Here is a 22051-nt window from a genome sequence, read left to right on the forward strand (position 1 = left end):
TTTGAAGAGTGGTTAATGACACTTGGAAAATACTCATTATAGAATGTCAAGTGGAAAAAATAAACGCAATCAAAGTTGAATAACAGTAGGCGTAATGTGGTTTATTAAGCATCCATTATATGACCCTGAAGGGTAGGTTATTTTTATCCCCACACAACAGAAAAGGAAACAAAGGTTAAGAGAGATTGGGAAGGGGCGGGGAGTGTGATATGAAGAGAAACAATTATTGGTAGTTACCCTGGAGGAGTGGGAACCAAAAACAATTTGTTTTTTTTATTATGCTTGGTGGTAATTTCTACCATAAGCATGCATTATATTTGTAATCAGAAAATAATAAATATCATTAAAATTCTCTGAGCACCTAAGAAACAGCTTTGGAAAAGAATTTTTTTTGGACTAGGCTGTGGGTAGCAGGAAGCAAACTTGAGTTCTAGCCTGCAAACACCCAGACTTGACCACAATATTGCTTTGCTGCTCTGGCCCCTGGTTAGGGGTGATTCAGACATGGGAATCGGCCCAGCCTGGTATAGGGTCTGGCGTCTCCCTACAGCTGTCTCCTGTCATTATGTGTGAGTTCCTATCCCAGAAGGAGACTTCTGGTAAACCCGCCGACACGCAGGTGTTTGGCCCTGAGTGGTGTTTCTCAAAACACCTGGTTCTGGTTCTGGAACCCCTGACATGGGAATCACCTAGGCTACTTATTAAAAACATAGATTCCTGGGTCTTTCAGACTTCCTGAATCATAAGCTCTCTAACCCCACTGTGTTCTTTATTTTTTGTTTAATCAAGCCAAGCACGCTCCCACTATAAAACTCTTCCATTTGCTATTCAGACTGGTCATCCACATGTCATTCCATGGACTCTTTTTTTTTTTTTTTTTTTTTTTTTCTTTTTTGTCTTTTTGCCTTTTCTAGGGCTGCTTCCGCGGCATATGGAGGTTCCCAGGCTAGGGGTCGAATCGGAGCCGTAGCCACCAGCCTACGCCAGAGCCATAGCAACGCGTGATCCGAGCTGCATCTGCAACCTTCACCACAGCTCACAGCAATGCCGGGTCCTTCACCCACTGAGCAAGGCCAGGGATCGAACCCGTAACCTCATGGTTCCTAGTTGGATTCGTTAACCACTGCGCCACGACGGGAACTCCTCCATGGACTCTTTTGCTCAAAGTTACATTTTCTCTGAATCCATCCTATTTAAAATTTCAACCCATTCCTCCTCATGACACCCCCAATCTATCTCCTCTCCCATGATTTCCTTTTGGTTTTGCACTGTACTTGTCACTTGTGAACACACTGTATGATGGGCTTTGTATTACTCTTATTATTTTTTTGCACACCCTCTCCCCCTAAATATCTGTGGAAATGCAAAACACCCCAATCAGGGATCATTGTCTTTTTATTGTTGTTTATTGATGTTTCCAAGCACCTTAAACAGTGCCTAGAACATAGTAGTTGATGAGTGAATGCATGGGTGAATGAATGAATGAATAAAAAAAGAACTTGACGGGAGTTCCTGTTGTGGCTCAGTGGTTAATAAATCTGACTACCATCCATGAGGATGCAGGTTCGATCCCTGACCTTGCTCAGTGGGTTAAAGATCCGGCGTTGCTATGAGTTGTGGTGTAGGTCACAGACGTGGCTTGGATCCTGTGTTGGTGTGGGTGTGGCATAGGCCAGCAGGTACAGCTCTGATTAGACCCCTAGCCTGGGAATTTCCATATGCTGCGGGTACGGCCCTGAAAAAAAAGAACTTGATGAATCTCCACTCTCTCCTTCACCAGGGGAGGTGGATACTTACTTAAGGCAGAATGGCTTTCGTGTCCTAGTATTTACTTATTTACTTCTTGTTTTAGCTAAGTCTTTGGAAGTCGCTGCTAATCTACCATCTTTTTTGCCAAAGCTTTTCTGTCTCTCAGAGTACCTAGACCTACGTACCAATAACTTGGCCATGGGCATCATTTTTTTAAAAAAAAGTCTCTGAAAAAGATGGGTCATATGTCTCTTGCCACAGACATGGGAACAATGCTTTCTGCCCTGGACAGGCCCAGACCGCAGTGTGTTCCTTTAAGACGAGATTGTGCTCTTATATTGATATCGTTAGAGGAGCCTCTTGACATGAATCTGATACAATTTCCCCAGTTACTAAACGCAGGTCTGACTCTGCCTTCTCTGCATTTCTCTGGAGTCCCACAGAAAACAGGATGACTGGCTCAGAAGTCAAAATATGTTTAGTGGAGAGAGATTACAGACTGTAAAACACACCGCGTTTTAGCGATGAAGATTATTGTTATTGCCATTGTTGTTATTGGTTTGCCCTCTGCCACACACAGGAAGACTTGGTAACTGTTCCTGCTTCCTTGTTCTCAGAGCATTCACATTTGCCCCAAATTGGCCTGAGTGATATAATTAGCCCAGAACACTTCCTCATTGTTATCCTGATAAAAGCAAGTTTTCTCCAGGCCAGCTTGTGTCTCCATTACCCCAGGCCTCCATGGCCGGGATCAATAAGGATATATAAAGCCCCCAGAAGGGCACCATTCTGGGGAGAGGGGGCCAGGGAGGGGGGGCGCAGAAAGACAAAGAGCTTCTCAGGGCTGTTTAGGCTCCCTTATGCCAAGCCCTTGGACTTTAATGATTGTTTTTGTCATTGTGCACAGCAAGCTGCAGTTTATCTTTCCTGAGATTTCAGAACAGGATGCTCTTCTCTTGTGCTTGGGTCTGTTTGGCATAATCGCGAGTTCTTTAGCCATCACTCGCAATGGCACACCCCAGAAAGCAGAAAGAGAGGAAAAAAATGGGCAGGTCATGGAACATTCCAAACTCCATCCAACACCCTTTGTATAGTTCCTAGCACATGGGCACAGATCAAAAAGCAGCGGGCCGGGGCGGGGGGTGGGAGAATGAGACTGACCTTATCTGATTATCTGAAGTGTTATCTAAAAGCACAGGGCAGTGGTATGGGTCTCAGTTAAGAAAGACCTTGATTCTACTTAATTCTAATCTTGGTTCTGTTGCTTTCCATCAACGTGAACTTGGGTAATTTATTGAAACTTTCGGTGACTCAGTTTCTTCATCCGTAAGACGGAAACAATAATACCTTTTGTAGAGTTGTTGTGAGAACCAGAGGTGATTACTTAAAGATCTTGGCACATATCGGGGACAGAACATGTGGAGAAATGCCCATTTTGAATCCCCCGAGGGCTGGTGGTCCATATGTTGTGAGCGATGGGTTTCCTCATGCCACAACCAAAATACCTTCATTTCTCAGTCCTCTGTATCACCAGTTATTTTCCCCCTTAGGCAAATATCTCCATTGATGGCAATGATTTCCATAATCTTGTCACCTTAATTGCTGCTGTCACTGTAGGCACTGAAGTTAATTTTGATTTCTTTTTGTTTCTGCTCAGTGCTTTGGATTGTGACTAATGCAATTATTTTCGGGTTTGGCTTAGAGCAGTGTTCCCAGCAGCTTGAAGAGCAAGCCTGAGCTTTCCATGTGGGGCCACTTTCTGCCCAGGGACTGCAGGGTGCTGGAAATTTCAGGAAAGGAATCCATAGTTGTGGTCCTTTCAGCCGCATGGCACATAAATGGTGTGTGCTTTCCGATTGTCATTTTCCTCTTGTACATCCCAATGAAACAGGTGTGGGTCTTACCACAGTTTGCGTACTGTAAGGGAAGGAAAGAAAAAATTTATTGTGTGTCTGAGCATTACATTGCTTTATGTGAATTGTGTGCCTTGTCATAAAAATGCCAGGGGTGGAATTAAAACATGACACAAATGAACTTATCTCTGAAAAAAAGACAGATACACACATATAGAAAACAAATCTGTGGGGAGGAGGAGAGGGATTAATAATTAGGAGCTTGGGATTAGCAGATACACACTACTATATATAAAAGAGATAAACAACAAGATCTTAACTACAGAGCACAGAGAACTATTGTCAGTATTGTATAAAAAACCATAATGGAAACACACACACACACGTACGTACGTATGTATAACTGAATCACTTTGCTGTACATCATAAACTAACATAATGTTATCAACTATACAACAATTAAAAAAAAAAAGACCTCCAGGAGCAGGGGGTGGCTATATCATTTATGTTAGACCCTTCAAAGCTTTCCTTCATGGAATTGAGTCTTGAGTGAGACTCAATTGAGCACAGATCCTGCTGCAGCTTCCAGAGGGGACCAGTCTATCTCTGAAGCTGTTCTTTCTCTCCCTAGTTGTTTAAACTTCTTGGTGATTCTTAGAGCTACCCTACATTCTTCCAGCAAGCTCTCTTTCTCCCTTGGTTGGTTAGAGTCAGTTTCTGTGACCTAGGAGCAAAGAACCCTAATCCCTCCCACACATTTTACAATTTTTAGGATACCCAGTGGTGACCTAATATCCATTTCTCTTCTTCTTCTCCCTCCCTCCCTCTCCGCCCCCCTCCCCTGCTCCCCGCCATTGCTGTGCTTGGAATACCCTGCCTGCCTCATGCATCCACATGGGTTCTTCATCCTTTAAGACCCAGATCAAATGTTATTTCCTTCCCTGAAAATCCTGGTGCTGGGTGTTGGGTCCTCCATCCCCCACCCCCCGACAGTGTTCATGCCTCTGGGTGGCATCTGTTCCATCACACGGCATCACATCACATCATACGTCACGCTTTGTTTGCATGCCCGCCTTTCTGCCCGAAGCACTCCTTTGGGATGAGAAACTTCTGAAGGCTACATGTGTGACACTGAGCACAGTGCCACACACAGGGTCCCTGCTCAGTCATTGTTCCAGGCATGTGTTGGTGGATGGATGAATGCACTGACCCTGTGAAGGGACAGAAGGTCTGAAAGTTGTCAGATGCCCTGACTGAGAGCAACTGCACTGAAATTGTCTCAGAAGAAACCTTTAGTGGGTTTGTACTCATATGTTCAAAGTGCCCTGGGCCAAAATCAAAGAGTTTATTCCTCTTGATGAGCAGAGGACAAATAGTGCAAAGTCACTATGACCTCTTAAGATTGTGCTTTCTTCAAAAATAGCATGGATTTTTCTGATTATAAAAGCAGTACAAACATAGTGTAGAGAATTTATATAATACCAAAAAGACAGAAAGGAGAAAATAAGAATCACCCATAACCCCAGCACCCAGAGATAAAAGCCGGCATTTTAAAATACTTTTTATGGGCTTTTTTCTCCCCATGTATCACAATTTGTAGATTTGTGTTGGACATTGAAGCACAAGTCCATGAGTATTTTGAGTAGTCTGTCTGTCTGTCTGTCTTTCTTTCTTTTTTCTTTCCTTTCCTCTTTCTTCCTTTCTTTCTCTCTGCTGTACCTGCAGCATGCAAAAATCCCCAGGCCAGGGATTGAAACTGTGCCACAGCAGTGACAATGACAGGTCCTTACCCTGCTGAGCCACCAGGGAGCTCCATCCATGAGTACTTTCTTAAGGAAGATTTTTGGAAGTGTTACTGGGAGATTGAATATTTTTAAGACTTGTGAAATATATTTCCAACTTGTTTATTGCAAACTTTGTTCTAATTTACCTCGCCACCCTCAGTGTGTAGAGCGGACCTTGTCACTTCATCTACATCAGATTTGACCAGACGCCACCTTAAAGCTTTTCTCTGTATTTGGTAGAAAAAAGAGGCAGCTTATTTTTTCATTTGTTTATCTTTATAGTAAGAAACCTGGTTTTGTCCATCAGTTTGTCATTTGAGTTTTTGCTCTGAACAATCCATTAATGTCATTTGGCCATTTTTTTCTACTGAATTTTAATTTTGAAATGGATTTATATACAAAGTATAACACATTTATCTGCTTTATCTTTAATTTGCCTTTTTACTTTTATGCTGTTTATAATTTAAATAAGCATTGGATTATTGGATTTGTTGAATGTTTGCTTTGTGATTCTTCTGTTGCTTATAGGTTTTTTCAGATAGAAAATAAATATTTGTCTACACATTTTTATGGTTTTTTTTTTTTTTTTTTTTTGGTCTTTTTGTCTTTTGTCTTTTGTTGTTGTTGTTGCTGCTATCTCTTGGGCTGCTTCCGTGGCATATGGAGGTTCTCAGGCTAGGGGTTGAATCGGAGCTGTAGCCACCGGCCTACGCCAGAGCCACAGCAATGCGGGATCCGAGCCGCATCTGCAACCTACACCACAGCTCACGGCAACGCCGGATCGTTAACCCACTGAGCAAGGGCAGGGACTGAACCCGCGACCTCATGGTTCCTAGTCGGATTCGTTAACCACTGCGCCACGATGGGAACTCCTATGGTTTTATTTATATATTTGCACCTAATATTTTAATCTGATTGTAATCTATTTTGGTGTGTGTTTTCAGGCCAAGACTTCTTTTCTTCTGTAACAAATAGATAATTTATTGTATCTTGTATTGCTATTTTATGTAGTATTTTATTAGAAATTTAATATCTAGGAGTTCCTGTCGTAGTGTGGCAGAAACGAATTCGACTAGGAACCATGAGGTTGTGAGTTCGATCCCTGGCCTCGCTCAGTGGGTTAAGGATCTGGCGTTGCCATGAGCTGTGTTGTAGGTCACAGACGCAGCTCGGATCTGGCGTTGCTGTGGCTCTGGTGTGTGCTGGCAGAAATAGCTCCGATTAGAGCCCTAGCCTGGGAACCTCCATGTGCCGTGGGTGTGGCCCAAAAAGGTCAAAAGACAAAAAAAGAAAAAAAGAAATTTAGTATCTAGCAGGTAATGATACCCCTCATTTTACACCTCTTATATACCTCCAAAAATCTTGGTCAGTCTCATCTCATATTTTCACATGAACTTTAGAATAATTTTATTAAGTTCTGCACAATCCTTTTTAGAATTCTGGTTTGTGTTAAATTAAAGACATTAATTTTAGAAGAAGTGATATTTTAATAATATTAAGTTTTCTTATTCAGGAAAAATGGCATGTTGAGGTCTTTAAATCTTTATGTATATACCCCAGCCATGACTTCTTTTTTAAAAAACCTTTTGTAGATGTATATTGTATTTCAAATAACAAAGCTATGAAGACCCATGTTTTCGTGAACAGTGATATAATATTTGCAATATAAAATACAATTTACAGAAATTTTTATCAACTACCCCTAAGTAAACACATTTGATTTTTATGTTTGTTGTATTTAAATTAGGAAAAAATTGGACTTCCTGTTGTGGCTCAGGGGTAACAAACCCAACTAGTATCCATGAGGCCACAGGTTCAATCCCTGGCTTCACTCAGTGGGTTAAGGATCTGGCATTATGGTGACCTGTGGTGCAGGTTATAGTCGCGGCTCAGATCCCACAGTGCTGTGGCTGTGGTGTAGGCTGGAAGCTGCAGCTCTGATTTGACCCCTAGCCTGGGAACTTCCTTATGCTACAGGTGTGGCCCTAAAAAGTAAAATAAAAATAAATAAATTAGAAAAAAATTGTTTAGAAAAACACTTCACATGCCATTAGATGGGGTGTATGTGTGTGTTGCCCATTAGTTCTGGATGTTTTTATTTCATTTTATTATTGCTGCTGTAAATCAACTTTTTGCATTTTCTTATTCCTTTATTTCAGATATTTAGGAAAATATAGATGTATTAATTTTGCAACTCATCCATCCTCAAAACATACTTATTATTTCCATTTTGTCCAGCTCATTTTTTTCTCTAAGTAAGTAATCATTGCTTATGGAAGAAGTAGTGAATTTTCCTACTGCTTTATTTCTCATGACCCATTGGCTAGATTAGAATATCCGGCACATTAATAAATAGTTGCGGGCTTCCTTGTCTTATTTTTAATGTTAATGGAATGTTAATGGAAATATCTCCATGTGTTATGTTAACCATTGGCTTAAGGGAATTAGAACATTGTATGGAGGCACGTTCAATGTTCATTTTATTCTCTGCACTAAGCTTTTGTGAGTAATGGAGTGAGTTGATTTTTATCAAGTGCCTGTTGTCCCTTATTTAGGATGATTGTAGCATTGCTTTGGGAGATTGCAGTTCTTTGGTCATAATCTTTCTTCTTCAAATCTTGATGATGCAGAAGAAAATTTGGGATCAGTTTGTTGGTTTAATCTTCCTAGATAAACCGTTTTGGGGGGCCACGCTCATGGCATGTGGACATTCCTGGGCCAGGGATTGAACCCTTGCCATAGCAGTGCCCCAAGCCCCTGCAGTCACATCACTGGATCCTTAACCTGCTGCGCCACAAGAGAACTCCAGTAAACCATTTTTAAAGATATTTTGTTTTCTGCCTGGCTGCATATAGGATTTTAAAATTTTCTCCCTAAAATTCTAAAACATTATTAGGTTGTTTCTGGATGGTGTCATTCAATGTATCTATTAGAATTGCAAATTCAGGTCATAAATCTGGAAGGTGTTTGGCTGTTTTCTCTCTCTGATTACTGTTTCGTCATATTTTTTATGATTGCTTTTTTAAGAAACATCAGTGGTAGGTTGACTCTCCATGTTTGGTCTTACAGTCTGTTATATCTCTTAGCATTTCATATCTTTAGTCTTTGATATTGCATTCTGGACTAGATTTGTTTGTGCTACACATCAGTGCTTAGTGTCTCTAGCATTCCGTATGTTTTCAATGTACGATTTAATTTTGCTGTTGCATTTTGTATTTCTTTGCAATATTTCCATATCTTTTGTTTTGTTTTGTTTTGTATTGTTTGCTTTTTAGGGCCATACCCAAGGCACATGAAAGTTCCCAGGCTAGGGGTCAAATTGGAGCTGCAGCCTATACCACAGTCATAGCAATGCAGGATCTGAGCTGCATCTGTGACTTACACTGCAGTTCACAGCAACGCTGCATCCTTAACCCACCCATCGAGGCCAGGGATTGAACCCGCATCCTTATGGATACTAGTTGGGCCCATTTCCCCTGCACCATAGTGCCGTGTGGCTCCCAGTATTTCTATGTTTCCTCAGGACATTTTCTTCTCTGCCCTTCTTTCTCCCAATTACCTTTTTATAACACTGTCATGTGTATTTTACCTTGAATACTATTCATTGATCAAATATTTTATTTCAGCCACTACACTTTGAATTGATAAGTTCTTTTCAGAATCTAAAAATAACATATATTGTGAGTTCCCTAGTGGTCTAGCAGTTAAAGATCTGGACATTGTCACTGCTGTGGCACGAGTTCCATCCCTGGCCTGTGAACTTTTGTGTGCTGAAGGTGCAGCCAAAAAAAAAAAAAAAGTAATGTATATTTACTTCAGAAGTTTTAAGGCATACAGAAAAGCATATAGAAGAATATAAAATTACGACTATCCCATTAACCAGAAAAAAAATCACTGCTACTTTAATTGAGTATTTTAGTCAAAAATTTTGAATTTCTTTGGTATACATTTTTTAAATTTTTATTTTGAAATAATTGTAGACTCACAAAGTTGCAAAAATAGCACATAGAGTCCTATGGACCCTTCACTTTGTTTCTGCCAGTGGTGCCACCTCATAGAACTTTAACATAATAGCAGACCAAGAAATTGACATTTGTAAAATACTATTTTCTTTTTCTTTTTGTGGCTGCACCTGCGCATGTGGAAGTTCCTTGGCTAGGGGTCGAATCAGAGCTGCAGCTGCCGGCCTATGCCACAGCCACAGCAACGCCAGATCTGAGCCACATCTGAGACCTATGCCACACCTTGTGGCAACGCTGAATCTTAACCCACTGAACAAGGCCAGGATTTGAACCTGCATCCTCACAGATACTGCATTGGGTTCTTAACCTGCTGAGCCATAATGGGAACTCCAAAATACTGTTTTCTAGACACAGATTTTACTAAGTTTTCACCATTTTTAACATGCATTTATCTGTGTGTGTATGTATATACTTCTATGCAGTCCTATCCCGTGGAATAAGATGATCTTATGGAACCACTACTACAATCAAGATACACAACTGTTCCATCACAACAAAGGAAGACACTCTCTCATGCTACCTCTTACATTCACACCTCCATCCTTGTACCTTGGCAACCACTAATCTATTTCTGTTTCTAAAGTGTTGTCATTTAAAAAATGTTACATAAACGAATCATGCAGAATATAACCTCTTGGGCTTAACTTATTTTACTGTTCATAATGCCTTATTTTACTATTCATAATGCCCTTGAGACACATCCAGGATGCTGTATGTATCAGTGCATGGGTGGACCAGAGTTTATATAAACATTCACCCACTGGAGAATATTTGAGCTGCTTCCAGGTTTGTTTGTTTTTGTTTTTGTTTTTTTTTTTTTTTTTGCTATTATGAATAAAGCTGCTATGAACATTCATGCACAGATTGGGATTCTTTGGCATTCATTGTTTTTAAATTCCACTTTGAAAATATAACATTCTATTGTTAGCATTTCTCCATATCATTATTTAGTCTTTGAAAACATGGTTTTTATTGGCTGCATAATATTCTACCATATGGCCATACCTCCATTTATTTAACCATTTCCCTATAAGTTCATGTTTCCTTGAATTTGAGAGCACACCAGATGCTCTTTAAAACTTTCTTCTTTTTCTCAGTAAATCTTTTTAAAATGTGTGCACTTCCTGTGCATTGTTCCATGCTTTTTTATGGTAGGAAATTGTTTCCTAGACCTCAGGTTGTTGTTGATTTTTAAAATTCTTCTTCCATTTTCTCAAAAATAAACAAAGGCTTAGACAGGCTTGGTATTTGCTGATAGGCTGGGTGGATTTTCTATCTCCCTAATTGTCCACCTAGGTGCAGTTAGACCTCCCTCCTTCAGACTTTTTGATGGATGCCTGATTAACATACCCTGATTCCAGTCATATTTCTGAAGCCTGGTGGCGATCTATAGCATGTGGGCAGAAGAGCGATTCCACTAATGCTGCAGAGGGTATTTATTCATGGATTCTCTAACAGGGTGTGTAGTCGTTCCCTTGTCAGAAGCAGCACATTAAGTGCTATGTAGAGTACGCTGTTTCCACTGCTCCCTATGGCTCCCTGACTCCTCCCACTTTGGTTGTCACATCTTGCATCCCAGGTGACATCTCCCAGTGAATATAATAAGGGTGAGCTATTGGAGGAATGGGAGTCAGTGAAGGAATCATGACCTCATCAGAATGTATCAGGGGTCAGGGCAAATCTATTACCATCTCCCTTCTTGATCTCGCTGTTCCGCACTCTCCTGGGGTGGCCAGGAGAGAATTCTTCATGGAAATTTCTCCTGGAGTCTGGCCGGCACTGTTGCAACCATGCATCTTGACATGGCTTGAAATTATTTTAACAGAAAAGATTCAGGTGCCTCTAGATTGTCAACCCCATGATCCAGAAGTCTGTAATAGCTTTGTGATCTAAGAGAATGATATTGGAGGCAGGGTCTAATTCTCCTCCAAATGATGATGACTGTCAATTCTGAAACACTCCATTGTTTCAGAAGCACTTTATATGCATTATCTCAGCTCATTCCTCCCATTTCTGAGCACCTGTTATGTGCCAAGCATTGGGGACACCAAGTGAATGACGTATCTTTTTTTATTTCCTTTTTCTTTTTCCTTAAAATCTCTTTTTTTTTATTTTCCAACAGAATCCTTTTTAATATAAAACAAAGATAAAACATATCTCAACCCTGCAATCTGCCAGCATGCCTTGTTTCTACAAGATGCATGCTTGTCTATAAGACTAAGTAGCAAAGAGTCTTTAGGAGCATTTGGTTGGGAGAAGTAGAAAAGGCAGATCTTAGGGGAGCCCTTAAAATCTTTCAATGGCTTTGAATGATACTTTGAATAAAATTTTGATTCCATCTCATCACTACAGGAGCTGGCACCTTCTGTCCCTCCAATCTTATACTCTCTCCATTTTCCATTTCTTTGTAGCCACAGATGCCTCTAGCTCTTTCTTAGATACTCTGTTTCCCACCCTCAAATCTGTTATTTCTTTTGTCTGAAATTGTTTTTCATTATTAACTTACTGCTTTTTTTGTCATTTAAATCTCAGCTTGAATGTCACCTCCTAGAGGCGTCAAAATATTCTGCTTCAGGGGTTCCTGTTGTGGCTCCGTGGTAACAAACCTGACTGGTGTCCATGAGGCTGTGGGTTCAATCCCTGGCCTTGCTAAGAATCTGGCATTGCCGTGTGCTGTGGTGTAGGTTTGCAGAAGTAACTCACATCCCATGTTGATGTGGCTGTGGTATGGGCTGGCAGCTGCAGCTCCAGTTCAACCCCTAGCCTGGGAACTTCATATGCCATAAGTGCAGCCCTGAAAAGCAAAAAAAGAGAAAAAAAAATTCTGCTTCAAATGATCAAATATTGGATTGGAAACACACGTATTCAACCCAAACCAGATCGTTGCTTGTGTTATCTGCTATCAATTGACTAATTGATCAATAATTCGTTGAGTGTGCACTGTGAGTCAGACCTTCTTTGGCACTGTGTTGTCTGCAATCAATTGACTAATTGATCAATAATTCATAAGTGTGCACTATGAGTCAGGCCGTCTTTGGCACTGTCTATACAGTGGGGGATAGTTTACCTTGGCCCCTGACTCTTTGGAGTCTACATTCTTTAGGGATTTGACAGTCTTCAAACAGACCAGACTTTGGCAGAGAATGGGCAGGAGAGGTGAAACGAGATGATGTCAGCCTAAGAAGAAAGCTGGGATGCTCTAAGCCCCCTAGCCAGGAACCTTCATCTCTTTCTCCCCTTTGATTTCTAATCTGCTCACTTAGGATCTCAGAATTTGAAGGAAAAAGGATTCATTTTCAAAGTGATCCAAAGGTTCTCCAAGAGCACCATTCACGTTATCTGTTTAGGAACCTGGCCCGCCTCCCAGCTCCAATTCCAGGAGTGATTCACCCAGTGAGAACACAGAGGCCCGGGCACACTGGCCATGGTGTTTGCCCACAGAATGTTCCCATCGAAGCTCTGTTTGACTTTTGCTTTTCCCCTCCTTGGAAAGAAATTGACTAGGACTCGTTGTCATGGTGACACAGGATGCTGAGCACCTCACTCTGAGAGAACATTTTCTTTGTTCCTCCCTCTTAGTGGAGAAGAGGTGAGATGGGTAGGGCCAGGTGGGGAGTCTGAAATCCGAAACAGGCAAAAACCTCAATTTCAGAGGCTACTAGCGCTGGTTCAAAATCACAGCCCTGCCACACGTAAACTGTCTAGTCCCAGCAGGTTGCCTGACTCTTGTTAGCCTCAGTTTCCTTGCCAGGCACTTGAGTGATAGAGAGCTTAGTTTTAGAAGGTTTCTGAAAAATAAGGGATGCTGTTCCTTTCAGTACTTGGGTCAGTACCAGGCACATTATTGCTTTTGTAAATTTTACAATTTCAGCGTTTGCGCTGATTACTTTATGACTACTGCCACCAACGTCATCACTGTTGTTGTCGTCATCCTCAACCTCCTCATCTCCACCAAGTGATTCCCCATAGTATCTTTGTAGAGGAGAGAGTCACAGCAAAGATCAAAGAGAACCCAGTTCAAATCCTGACTCCATCATTTATGAGCAGATCTCTTAATATAATTGTCTTACGAAATAGAGACAAGGAAATCTATTGTTTCAAAGTTATTTTAAGGATTCAATGAAACTTAGTTAAGTGAAAGTAGCCCACACATAATGAATGCTTAACACAAATTTGCTGAAGCTGAATTTGAATAATGCTCTTGCAGCAAAAGAGCCTTTGGTTTTAGGATGGCTTTCACTGCCAAAACTTGGAAGGGGCTTAGTGATGAAAGAAAAAGTAAAATCCAACATTCCCCTCCCCCAGATAGTGAACACCAGAGAATATCTTACAACCTATTTGAAAGAAGTTAACCCTGTGTTAACGTCTCCAATAGTCTGATATTATCACTGCAGTATAGTGTTGGGCAGTCAATTGACTGATTAACAGATGACTGTGGAGCACCTGCTGTGTGTTAAGTGTTGTTCCTGGCACTCTACCGAAGGAAAGAAGACACAGAAGGCCCCCAAGAACTCGAGTAAGTCAGTACATGTGTTGCACTAGGAGGATAATTAGGCAAGGCATCAGAAACCCTGTAGTTCCCAGATAAAAGGCGCAGACTCAGTTTACCCCAACAACTTCCAGGTTTTGACCTCTCTCTGTCTTCCTAGCCTTATTTCCTACCACTCTTCACAAACACCCAGAGTCCCAGTTAGTGTGATCCAGGAACGGAACTTCACTCCTGCTATGGCCTCTGCCTACATCGCCCTGTTCACAACCTTTCATGCCTCTTCATCTTTGCAAACTCAGTGAAGCCCAACATCCCCCAAGGGTGCTCTCTTTGACTTACCATCTTGTGAGTTTGCCATATTTGTATCTATTTTCTGTTCAGTGGTATGAAATTGCCATTTTGTAAGTTAAAAGTGGTTTGAATATTGTCAATTTCCTTTGGTTAGACCAAATCCCCTAGTCTTCTGCGTATGACTCCATGCGCCACTCTTAACTCCACCCCTCCAGCTTAATTGCACTGTGACCTTGGGAGAGTCACTTAACTGTCTGTGCCTCAGTCTCCCCATTTGTAAAGCGGAAATAGTATAACCTATCTCACGCTATTCATGGGGAGATTGAATGAAACTGTGTAAAATTTAACAGAATCCCAGACATCTAATTAATTTTAAATAACAATAAGTAGGTATTAACTTATAATTGCTGATTTATTTTACTGGACTCCTCATTGACACTATAAGCTCATCGAGGGTATGACTGAATATTATTTGACCTTATTACCCTTTTTCTAAGAAAAGCAACAATGATAAGTGACTAATACAGGTTTACTGAATAGAGAGCTATATGTGATTTCCAGCTCAGGCATACAGCAGCTGTGTGATCTGGGGTAAGCCTCTCTGAATTTCTCTTTTTTCAAATATGTAAAGTGAAAATAATAATTTCAAAATGCCTCTTCTACCTCCTAGTATTTCTATAGCTAACACACGGAATTTATTAATTGTACAAATATTTTTAGTCCTTAGGAGTATGCATACTGCCAAAACATTTTGGAGGTGAAGATGCCTTGTCATCTGCAAAACTCTAATCATACGTAAGGGGTTACATATAGAAAGAAACAGTCATTGTGCATGAGAAAAAAAAAAAGACGTCTTAATTTGAAAGCTTCCCAGATGATAATGAAAAATTAAGCATTTATACTGATTCTGAGACCTAAGGTCTGACAGTAGGTCAATAAGAGTCCATAATTAGATTTTTAAAAATTTTCCTCAAATACACATTTGACATAAAATTAGAAATAATTCCTTCTTCTATGGTTTAAGGAAGTTTAGTATCCTTAGGCTGTGGATATTTAATGAAGAGGGAGGAAGGGTAGCGTGATAAAACCTTAGATGGGAAGGAAGGGAGAGATGGCTGTTGGGGTCAGGGTCACTGGCTAACGAGCCTCCCCGGTGGCCCATCATCTTTCTAAAACATCAGAGGAAATGATTGGACTTGACATTATTTGGGATGTGAGCCAAGTTCAAGGACTAGCCTTCTAAGAAGCTCTCTTTGGCCTCATCGAGTGTGATCAGTTGCTTTAAAAGGGATTTCCTTCCCAAATTCCAGATTATCCTCACCATCCCAGAGTCCCAAGAATAGCTCCCTTGTCCCAACCCAAACCATCCCAGCCTAAAGGCATATACAAGCAAAGGGAAGGAGGTGGGACTCATTCATTCAGAACAGGGACCAGGAAGATGGGCAAGTAACCCTTCAGCTTGGTGCAAAACCAAGAAGCAAACATCCTCAGGAGAGGGGGGATGGGGAGAATTATCGTGGGCCTCCACTGAGTGCCTACTAGGCGCATGACACTGGAGTGGATGATTTACATACATCCTGCTAAAAAAGGATTGTTCCATAAAAACATTCTTCCCATGTTATAAATGGGAAAGTCAAATCAGAAATGATGAGTGAAAATGAGTTGGCAATAAGTCTAAAAATCTCTCAAAATTGAAATTTAAAAAAAATGATAGATACTAACCAGTTACCTGGATGTGGACTCTGGATTACAAGTGAAAGAAATGAAAGAAATGAAATCAGTCTCAGAAAAGGGGAATTTTGTTTGTTTGTTTGTTTGTTTTGGTAGCTGCATCCACAGTATATGGAAGTTCCCAGGCCAGGGATTGAATCTGAGCTGCAGCTGCAGCAACACCATATATATTAACCCACTGAGCTTGGCAGGGAATTGAACCCACACCTCTGCAGCAACCTGAGCCACTGCAGTCAGATGCAGTCAGATATTTAAAACACTGTGCCACAGTGGGAACTCCAGAAAAGTGGAATATTGAGGTGACCCATGAAAGCCACAAGAGCAATGTGACCGGGAAACAGGGATTGGGACACTCCCAAAATAATCTCGTCTCTCAGTCCACCTGCTTTCTGAGTGGTTATTCCATTTTCCTTTTCTTTCCCCAGACTGGCTTTCTTCCAGTGCAGACCAAAACCTCTCAGTCTTTACATCTTTCCAGTCCTAAAGACAGATAGGGTTGTGCCGGTTCCAGATCCCCAGTTCTCAGGGAAGGAATCTGATTGTGGTAGATCCCCATCCACGAGCCATCTGGGATCAACCTTGCCCAGGAGTGGGATAACACTTTTCTATCAAAGCGGCATCTAGAATAACTCTCTGGATGGAGTGGAGAGAGGAAACCAAGGATGTTGGGAAGATACTCCGCATGGGGGTGGAGAGGCCATAATGATGCAAGAAGAAGGGGTTAAGTGTTGTTCTGGCAGCATAGAAATACCTGCCATTCAGGAGCTTACTTTACACTCAAAGAAGCAACACTTACCAATTAACAATTTAGCAGTTGTGTCTGACGCCTGGCTGTAAGTGTGCTGGGCACTCAGATCTGGCTGTGAACTGGAACAGTATGAGAGGGAGAAGGAGGGTGATCAGCAGTGACGTATGGATCATCTGTGTCTTGTTCTGGTGCTTTACGTTCAAACATCTCTTATCCCCCTTTTGCTGGCATGCAAACGGACACTCCGAGAGATGAGGTGACTTGCTCAAAGTCACGATTGTAGTGAGTGGTCAAAACAACTTCTAAAAGTGGTGCAATTTCCAAATCTCTATCACGCTGAAATCAAGCTCTTTTTTGACTGCTGATTTTTCTCTTGTTTTGTTTTGTTTTGTTTTTTTTGGTCCTTTTTGTATTTTCTAGGGCTGCACCCATGGTACATGGAGGTTCCCAGGCAAGGGGTCTAATTGGAGCTGTAGCGGCCGGCCTTCGCCACGGCCACAGCAATGCCAGATCCAGGCCAAGTCTGCGACCTACACCACAGCTCATGGCAATGCCGGATCCTTAAGCCATTGAGCGAGGCCAGGGATTGAACCCTCAACCTCATGGTTCCTAGTCGGATTCATTTCCGCTGCACCACGACGGGAACTCCTCTTTCCTTGTATTTTTTCTTTTTTTTTTTTCCAAAGCAATTTTTTATTAAAGTATATTTGATTACATCTGCTGTAGAACATAGTGACCCACTCATATATATGTGTATTCATATGTATATATTCTTTTTCTCATACTGTCTTCCATCCTGTTCTATCCCATGAGATTGGATATAGTTCCCTGTGCTGTACAGTAGGACCTCATTGCTTATCCATTTTAAATCCTGGTGTCTTTTCAAACTTAGAACAAGTTTGAACTTTAAAGAATAAAGCTAAGCAGGAAATACCTATTTTCCTTGCAATTTCTGTAAAGCCGTTGGTTCCACTCTGGCCTCAGGATGCTGCTTGCCAACATCTCTGAATCAGTCTAACTATCCCTTTTAAAAAAGGAAAAAAAATGCAAGCAACCCAGCCCTAAATGATTCATGACACCCAGCATCCATATTTATAGGCTACATGCAAGGGTGAAATCCACTTGAGGCTCTCTTGTTCACACCCCCACGCATCTGCACGCCCACATCAGGCACTTGGAAGAACCAAAGACCCTGCCACTTATTCACTCGCACGTGTCTGTGATGGGGTTTGAACTCTCAGTGAACCACCACCAACTCGCAGAGCCAAACTCTAAGTGCCCATCTGTGGAAGTGGAATTCCAAAATGAGAATTCTGCCCTTGGTCCCCAGGAAAGGTTCTTCTGGTCCTTTTTTCTGTGAGTTCCCTTGGAGATCGTGGCGGGGGGAGGGCAGCATTGGCATGAGGGTTGGACAGATCTAGGTTTGAGGATCTCCATCTGCGGACTCTGACCTTGGGCATATCTCTTAACCCTTTGGAGATTTAATGTCCCTTATTGACAACGGAGCTATTAATAACCTGTACCATGGGAGATGTTGCTGTCCTTAGCAGTGTGGGACAGGCTTTTAGGAAACCCACAAGGCATAGTGAATGCCCCTGGGGTGGTAATAGAAGGCACCTGATACCACCCAACGCCTGGAAGGGCAAGAGGAGGAGGAGGTTACTGGTGCTGGGGGAAGGCAGCTGAATGCAAAAGGATGCAAGACAGGAACTGTAGTCTACATCAGGGCGATGCACAGAGTGACCTGGAAGGGAGGGAGCCAGGGGACCAAATGCCTTGACCATACGCTACTCCTCCCTTCTGACATCTGCTGGAGCCTCCCTTTGACTCCATCCATAAGCTGGAGGAATGGAGGATCCATGCAGGCTATGTAAGGTAGCATCCCAGCACCCAGAGCAGGAAGGAGTGGGAGGAAAGTGAGCCTGGAGGGACCAATGGAAGACATCCTACTCAGGCACCAAACAGAGGGAGAGTGGCACATACAGTGCTTCTTCAGTGTGTGGTGTGTGATAGGTATTTAGTAAATGTTGGCGCCGATTATTTAAAGTGTGTAGAACTCGGGATCTACCATTTGGGGCTTCTTTTCTACTTCAATTTTGACTTTCGATATTATGGAGAAATCAGGGGAAGATAGTTACCATCCTCAGTGTTATTTGCTCTGCAGCTATGCAGATCCTCTTCACCCCAGCAATGACCTCTGGCACTTTCTACATTTCGTCTTAGGAGAGGCATTCATTCATTCATGGGTTACTCAACAATGGTTGACTCAGCTCCTTCTGTGTGCCAGGCCCGGTACAGGACGCAGAGTCCATGGTAGTGGACACACACCTGTCTCCACATCTGCAGACCAGAAGAGGGCAGGGGCACATAAGCTACTAATTATGAAACGGTGTGTGAGGTGGGGGAGGGACAGTCAGCTGCGTGGAAGCATATGGAGAACGCACCTCCACATGCGGGGCTCTAGCCTGATGCTGGTGCCGCTAAACCTTTGAAAATGAACACTCCGAGGATTAGCAAAGAGGAAAGGTTCTTCACAAAGGAAGATCAGTCTTCGAAAGCAAAGGTTTGAGGATTAGCAAAAGTAGTTGCCAGCCCCAGCTTTGGTGTCTTTCCAACTTTGCGGTGGGGTGTGTGTGTAAATGAATAAGCCGAGGGTCGTTTCTAATTGCTTATAGAAAAAAGACTCTTGTTTCTGTGCTGAGCACATTCTTTTCCAAGTAATTAGCTCAACAAAGCCGAACCAAAAGTCATTTTTGACCCTCCCTAGGCAATTAAACATAAGTGTTTCCTACTGTCTACAACCCTTCACCACCTTCTGAATTCCTGCTGCCAAGGAAGGATGTGCAAGGGATATATGCAAAGGAATCCCTTTCTAGCAAAGGAATCACAGTGGTTTGGGGAGCTCTGGTTGAGGACTGCCTTGCACCATTCTCAGCCTCTTATGTTGGACTGCCTACACAAGACAGCAACTGCGTTGAGAGTCTGACTCTGTTTGTCCTCAGAAGATGCTTAGCAAGTTGTGGTAGAAAAAGCATACCTCAGAAATGGCAAGGCTCTAGAAGGCCCCCCCACCCCGACCCCCGTCATCTGGAAGCAGCAGAGGATAAAGAGAAGTGGCCAGTTGGCCTAAATAGACGCACTGAGATTCCCAAGGTTCTAAGTGATGCTCACGGTGCAGAGAGTAGGGGAATGCTGATAGGTGGGGAGGGCCCAGGGCATCTGTCTGCTACCCATGCCTGAGAAAGAGCAACCAAATATTTCCCATGCTTAAGACAGGCTGAGAGTGACTGAAGCCTGGAATGGCCATGGCTTTGACTGGAAGGATAGAGTAAAGCTCAGAGGGAGCTAGCATAGACTGATAACGACAGAAAAATTGAGCACTTTCTCCCTTAGCACAGTGTCACCCTAGGAGCCCCAGAATTAAGCCACAACATGTTGAAAAAGGAGAGAAGAGGATCCCTGAGGGTCCAAGATTTAGTTTTCTCTGGTGGTGAAATTGAGGCTCAAAACAAAAATTAAGATGTATTATAAAAAAGAAAGAAAGTTTCCTATTTTGCCATCATCCCCCTCTGCTTCACATACTCCAACCAAAGCACAGGTCCAGGTGTCGGAACACTGGGCTGTAGAGGTCTAATGCTAACTGCTCATTAATAGCTGTGAAAACCCATTTTGCTGATGAGGAAACTGAGGGACAGAAAAGTCAATTAACATGTGACTGAGGCAGGATGCAGATTCATGCCTATCTGCCCCCCCAACCCATCTTGTTTAATAGACACGACTCTGTTCTTTAAGAAGAATATATTTGCATTCATAAAATGTAAGGTTCTAGGTGATAGGATGCAGGCAATTGCCAATTATCTAGGGGGATTATAGGTCATTATTAGCAAGTGTTCCAGTGGCATCTCCTAGACTCTGTTCATTGACTTTTACAAGAGAAAACTTGCAGCAACAAATTCTGAGACCCTTATATCAGCCCCAGCAAAACCAAGGGCATGTGTAATTAGATGAATAATGGCCCCCAACGTGTCCTGGTCCTCAGGTCCTGAACTTGTGACTGTGTTACCTTACATGGCACAACAGACTTTGCAGATGTGATTCTGTCAAGGACCTTGAGATGGGAAGGTGATCTCAGATTATCCAGCTGGATCCAGGGAAATCACAAGAGTCCTTTAAAAGAGGAGGAATGAAGATCAGAATCCAAGTCCAAGGAGATGTGACAAAGGAAAAGGTAGCCATGATCCAGGGACAGGAATCAAGGAATTTGAGCAGCTGCTAGATGCTAGAAAAAGAAAGGAACTGAATCTTTCCAGAAGGAGGCCCTGCCAGCACCTTGATGTTAGCCCAGTGAAACTAATTTAAGACTTCTAAGCCTCCAGAACTGTAAAATAATAAATCTGTGTTGTTTTATGCCAGTGAGTTTATAGTAATTTGTCATGGCAGCAAGAAGAAACTAATACAAAGCATTACTTATAGAAACATCAGATGCCCCAGTGGTACATCAGGATCACCTTGGCAGCTTATAAAATGCATCTCCCCAGGTCCCATCCTAGACATTAGAGTTCATTGGATCTGAGTGCAGCCAGCGAGTGCATTCTTAATACTCTCCCCTTGGCAAGCCCCAGGTCCTTCTGATTCAGGGGGATTGAGAAATATTTAAGCAGCGAAGCAGCAAAGACTGAAAGGACCTAGAAGGTTGGTTTTAGGAAAATGGGTGATGCTTCTTCTAATATGTTTGGCAGAATCGCTAAACTGTAAATTAAGTTATTCATAAACTCCTAGACTATTAATGGACCTTGGAGGAATGCTCTAGGTCAATGGCTACATTTTTCAGACCTAGGAATGGATGCAACAAGAGGACCAGTATTTTTGGGGAGTAATCTATCAAGTCTGAGTCTGCATCAGAATCCAGTGCTGCAGGATAATTCTGTTAGAGCAAAGCAAAAAGCTCAACATTGGTTCTTCCTAGAGTGTGATCTTTTGCTTTGGGAAGATGTTATCAGTTTGAAAGTGTGTTTTTTCTTAGGTCTACAGAGAGGTCGAATCAAAGACCTCATCTTCATGCTCATATGTAATTTCCTGGATTGCATATTTACATATTACATTTTCCCTCTTTCTATTCTCCCTTTATCTATCTATCTATCTATCTATCTATCTATCTATCTATCTATCTATCTATCATTTCCCTGGATTTAAAAATGTTTTCTATTTGTGGGATTTTATAAATTCTTATAGGTCATCTTGGGTTGCTAGTGGAATGAAAAAAAAAGATGTATTTTTAAAATTCATCTGGCAGTTTCTCTTAAAAAATGGAGATAAAAGATATTAAAATGAATTGTGAATGTAAAATAATGGTAAGGAGTTTCCTCTGAACTGCTCTGCTGTAG

The 22051-nt window shown here is 41.9% G+C and overlaps 1 protein-coding gene and 1 long non-coding RNA gene across 8 annotated transcripts in view; one reads left to right on the forward strand and one right to left on the reverse strand.

Annotated features, from left to right (window-relative positions):
- Positions 1 to 22051, forward strand: part of LOC110259931 (uncharacterized) — a 563371-nt gene that overhangs the window by 341495 nt on the left and 199825 nt on the right. The gene's annotated exons all lie outside the window — the stretch shown is intronic.
- SHISA9 (shisa family member 9) overlaps positions 1 to 22051 on the reverse strand; it is a 545216-nt gene that overhangs the window by 15522 nt on the left and 507643 nt on the right. Inside the window, exons 4-5 of one of the 2 annotated variants that reach the window (XR_014840776.1) lie at positions 1723 to 3666; positions 867 to 946 (exon numbers count right to left, since the gene is read on the reverse strand). The gene's annotated coding sequence lies outside the window, so the exon portion shown is untranslated. Of the gene's footprint in view, positions 1 to 866; positions 947 to 1722; positions 3667 to 22051 lie in introns of those variants that run through there. The other variant, XR_014840775.1, reaches the window with a different exon arrangement.

The sequence above is a fragment of the Sus scrofa genome, chromosome 3, assembly GCF_054392235.1.
Source record: "Sus scrofa isolate SSC_HxYL_T2T_F1_AM1 chromosome 3, Sscrofa_HxYL_maternal_Yorkshire_Landrace_v2.0, whole genome shotgun sequence".
NCBI classification, from domain to species: Eukaryota; Metazoa; Chordata; class Mammalia; order Artiodactyla; family Suidae; genus Sus; species Sus scrofa.